This window comes from Schistocerca serialis, unplaced genomic scaffold (genome assembly GCF_023864345.2).
Source record: "Schistocerca serialis cubense isolate TAMUIC-IGC-003099 unplaced genomic scaffold, iqSchSeri2.2 HiC_scaffold_1104, whole genome shotgun sequence".
NCBI lineage: Eukaryota > Metazoa > Arthropoda > Insecta > Orthoptera > Acrididae > Schistocerca > Schistocerca serialis.
In genome coordinates this window covers 27,501-32,500 of record NW_026047298.1, presented here as the reverse complement: position 1 = coordinate 32,500, position 5,000 = coordinate 27,501, and the positions used below count along the sequence as shown (strand labels likewise).

General features: G+C 50.8%; 1 non-coding gene across 1 annotated transcript in view; it reads left to right on the top strand.

The window, feature by feature from the left end:
- Nucleotides 1-3,884: 3,884 nt before the first annotated feature.
- Nucleotides 3,885-5,000, top strand: part of LOC126431639 (small subunit ribosomal RNA) — a 1,909-nt gene continuing 793 nt past the window's right edge. The window contains exon 1 of the ribosomal RNA XR_007577674.1: nt 3,885-5,000. This exon is cut by the window's right edge and continues 793 nt beyond it. This is a non-coding gene — a ribosomal RNA (small subunit ribosomal RNA).

Below are 5,000 nucleotides of genomic sequence, written 5' to 3'. Positions count from 1 at the left end.
TACCTTAACCTAAGGTATATCGTACCTTAACCTAACCTACATTGCGCCTTCACCTAACCTACGTTGTACCTTAACCTAACCTACGTTGTACCTTAACCCTAACCTACGTTGTACCTTAACCTAACCTACGTTGTACCTTAACCTAACCTACGTTGTACCTTAACCTAACCTACGTTGTACCTTAACCTAACCTACGTTGTACCTTAACCTAACCTACGTTGTACCTTAACCTAACCTACGTTGTGCCTTAACCTAACCTACGTTGTGCCTTAACCTAACCTACGTTGTGCCTTAACCTACACCTACGTTGTGCCTTAACCTAACCTACGTTGTGCCTTAACCTAACCTATGTTGTGCCTTAACCTAACCTATGTTGTGCCTTAACCTAACCTATGTTGTGCCTTAACCTAACCTATGTTGTGCCTTAACCTAACCTACGTTGTGCCTTAACCTAACCTACGTTGTGCCTTAACCTAACCTACGTTGTGCCTTAACCTAACCTACGTTGTGCCTTAACCTAACCTACGTTGTGCCTTAACCTAACCTACGTTGTGCCTTAACCTAACCTACGTTGTGCCTTAACCTAACCTACGTTGTGCCTTAACCTAACCTACGTTGTGCCTTAACCTAACCTACGTTGTGCCTTAACCTAACCTACGTTGTGCCTTAACCTAACCTACGTTGTGCCTTAACCTAACCTACGTTGTGCCTTAACCTAACCTACGTTGTGCCTTAACCTAACCTACGTTGTGCCTTAACCTAACCTACGTTGTGCCTTAACCTAACCTACGTTGTGCCTTAACCTAACCTACGTTGTGCCTTAACCTAACCTACGTTGTGCCTTAACCTAACCTACGTTGTGCCTTAACCTAACCTACGTTGTGCCTTAACCTAACCTACGTTGTGCCTTAACCTAACCTACGTTGTGCCTTAACCTAACCTACGTTGTGCCTTAACCTAACCTACGTTGTGCCTTAACCTAACCTACGTTGTGCCTTAACCTAACCTACGTTGTGCCTTAACCTAACCTACGTTGTGCCTTAACCTAACCTACGTTGTGCCTTAACCTAACCTACGTTGTGCCTTAACCTAACCTACGTTGTGCCTTAACCTAACCTACGTTGTGCCTTAACCTAACCTACGTTGTGCCTTAACCTAACCTATGTTGTGCCTTAACCTAACCTATGTTGTGCCTTAACCTAACCTATGTTGTGCCTTAACCTAACCTATGTTGTGCCTTAACCTAACCTATGTTGTGCCTTAACCTAACCTATGTTGTGCCTTAACCTAACCTATGTTGTGCCTTAACCTAACCTATGTTGTGCCTTAACCTAACCTACGTTGTGCCTTAACCTAACCCATATTGTACCTTAACCTAACCCATATTGTACCTTAACCTAACCCATATTGTACCTTAACCTAACCCATATTGTACCTTAACCTAACCCATATTGTACCTTAACGTAACCTAATTTGTGCCTTAACGTAACCTAATTTGTGCCTTAACGTAACCTAATTTGTGCCTTAACGTAACCTAATTTGTGCCTTAACGTAACCTAATTTGTGCCTTAACGTAACCTAATTTGTGCCTTAACGTAACCTAATTTGTGCCTTAACGTAACCTAATTTGTGCCTTAACGTAACCTAATTTGTGCCTTAACGTAACCTAATTTGTGCCTTAACGTAACCTAATTTGTGCCTTAACGTAACCTAATTTGTGCCTTAACGTAACCTAATTTGTGCCTTAACGTAACCTAATTTGTGCCTTAACGTAACCTAATTTGTGCCTTAACGTAACCTAATTTGTGCCTTAACGTAACCTAATTTGTGCCTTAACGTAACCTAATTTGTGCCTTAACGTAACCTAATTTGTGCCTTAACGTAACCTAATTTGTGCCTTAACGTAACCTAATTTGTGCCTTAACGTAACCCATGTTGTGCCTTAACGTAACCCATGTTGTGCCTTAACGTAACCCAATTTGTGCCTTAACGTAACCCATGTTGTGCCTTAACCTAACCTATATTGTGCCTCAACCTAACCTATATTGCGCCTTAACCTGACGCACGTTGTCGCTGAACCTGCTCTGTAATTGTTATGCAACTCGTTAAATTAGTGTAGTGTTGCCTAACCGCAACCCTCGCAATATAGTTCGCTATTCGCACTGCCCGGTCCCCTGTGTATCGCGTCATGTTAAACACCTTGCAGGTGTTGCTGACTTTCCACATGCTCCTGCTATACACTGTAATGTGGATAGCAGCAGGACGTACATGCCCCCCCCCCCTTCCCCCCTGCCTTCGCAAGCTGGTCGTTGAGAAGTTTGCATGTTCAATGCCCTTCGCATGCCGACGTACTCAGCCTACGTTGTGGTACGGCCTGTCACCTGTCCGCCGATGTACGCAAAACCCACAAACTGTACTGCACATTGGTCCGTATGTACTGAATGATACATCGTGGCACATGTGTGACCGTACGACGACTGCGCCTAGCAACGGCAGACCATACAGTCCAAATATTGTGCACGCAGCTACGTGTCGTCTCCCTATAAGAGCTGGATTGCAGTGTGGTACGCCATTCAGACGTGTGGGAGGAACGGACGCCCTGGATGGCGATCAGCATGAGCAGTCTGTTGATGTAGTGGAGCGTGTATTCGGACGTAGTCGTCTCTTCTCACACACCGTGATAGCATGTTGCACCGCGTTCCACATCTGCGACATCCTGCAGAGGCCGGCTGACAGTCGTTCGCGCAATGGACACCGCATACGTACGGGGGCTACCTTCCACGTGTTCTCGAGGCGTGCACATGTTGTTGCGTCTATGTGGGCAGACGTAGTGTGTTGTGACACCTGACACAGGCATGCAATACTCGTTGCAAATGGCGATGGACGTCTACGTTTGCTGGTGACGTTACGCAAATGAACAACAGGTAACCCGTTGTGGTGCGGTTGTTCTCGCTAGAGGTGAATCAGTGTTGGCGACGATCGGTCGAGCTATTAACCGGTTGTTTCAGGGATACCCACCATGCCCACGAACGTGAAAGGGGACCCACCATGCCCACGAACGCGAAAGGGGATCTGGGTGTGAGGCGATACGCGGCGGTGGCTGGGTGGGACCGTCCCCGGCCGGTGAGGGGGGGCCGCCCGGCGTGCTGGCAGCGCGGTGCGTGGGCGCACGCGCTACAGCCGGCTGGTGGGGGCGGCCAGTGGCAGGCGCGCCGGCCGACGGACGCGGCAGGCGGCGCAGCTGCGCGCCGGCGCCCCCTGCTCGCGGCGCCTTGCGGCCAAAGTAGGTCCTCGCGGGCCCGGTGCGAAGCGCGGTGGCCATCTGCAGTGTGCTGGTCCGATTGAGGACTGTGTGCGCTGAGGATGCGCCGCCGCCCGGCGCTCGGCGCCGCGACGCCGTCTGCTGCTCGGTCGCCCCAGCGGTTCTCGCAGGTGGTTTGTATCGCAGCTGTGCGGACGTGTTGGCGCGTGCGCTGTGCTGGGAGAGTTCGCTTCGGCACCCAAGTGGGGCTTTTGTCCTTCTGTGGCGCTGGCGTTGGAGCTGCCGGTCACCGTAGGTGGCGCGTGTTGTCTCCCGCCGGCAATGCCACGACAGCACGCTCCCGGGCCTCTGTCGGCAGCGGCAAGCTCAGTTGGGAGCACGGGTGGTCGCACCTAAAGCGTCTACTCGCCTAACTCCGGGCGATTGCGCCTCTCTCGAACCCGACCAAGTACTTAGGACGGCGCTGCGCGCCGCCGGGACCTGAGAGGGTTTCGAGGTGTGTTGTGCAGGGGAGCTCAGCCTCCTCCTGTTTGCAGAATAATTGAGCGGACGCTTGCGTGTTCGCGCGGGCCCCCGGGACACACTCCCGGGCGGCCGGCTGCTCAGCTCTAGTTGACGCAGCTCCCTGGTTGATCCTGCCAGTAGTCATATGCTTGTCTCAAAGATTAAGCCATGCATGTCTCAGTACAAGCCGCATTAAGGTGAAACCGCGAATGGCTCATTAAATCAGTTATGGTTCCTTAGATCGTACCCACGTTACTTGGATAACTGTGGTAATTCTAGAGCTAATACATGCAAACAGAGTCCCGACCAGAGATGGAAGGGACGCTTTTATTAGATCAAAACCAATCGGTCGGCTCGTCCGGTCCGTTTGCCTTGGTGACTCTGAATAACTTTGGGCTGATCGCACGGTCCTCGTACCGGCGACGCATCTTTCAAATGTCTGCCTTATCAACTGTCGATGGTAGGTTCTGCGCCTACCATGGTTGTAACGGGTAACGGGGAATCAGGGTTCGATTCCGGAGAGGGAGCCTGAGAAACGGCTACCACATCCAAGGAAGGCAGCAGGCGCGCAAATTACCCACTCCCGGCACGGGGAGGTAGTGACGAAAAATAACGATACGGGACTCATCCGAGGCCCCGTAATCGGAATGAGTACACTTTAAATCCTTTAACGAGTATCTATTGGAGGGCAAGTCTGGTGCCAGCAGCCGCGGTAATTCCAGCTCCAATAGCGTATATTAAAGTTGTTGCGGTTAAAAAGCTCGTAGTTGGATTTGTGTCCCACGCTGTTGGTTCACCGCCCGTCGGTGTTTAACTGGCATGTATCGTGGGACGTCCTGCCGGTGGGGCGAGCCGAAGGCGTGCGACCGCCTCGTGCGTGCTCGTGCGTCCCGAGGCGGACCCCGTTGAAATCCTACCAGGGTGCTCTTTATTGAGTGTCTCGGTGGGCCGGCACGTTTACTTTGAACAAATTAGAGTGCTTAAAGCAGGCAAGCCCGCCTGAATACTGTGTGCATGGAATAATGGAATAGGACCTCGGTTCTATTTTGTTGGTTTTCGGAACCCGAGGTAATGATTAATAGGGACAGGCGGGGGCATTCGTATTGCGACGTTAGAGGTGAAATTCTTGGATCGTCGCAAGACGAACAGAAGCGAAAGCATTTGCCAAGTATGTTTTCATTAATCAAGAACGAAAGTTAGAGGTTCGAAGGCGATCAGATACCGCCCTAGTTCT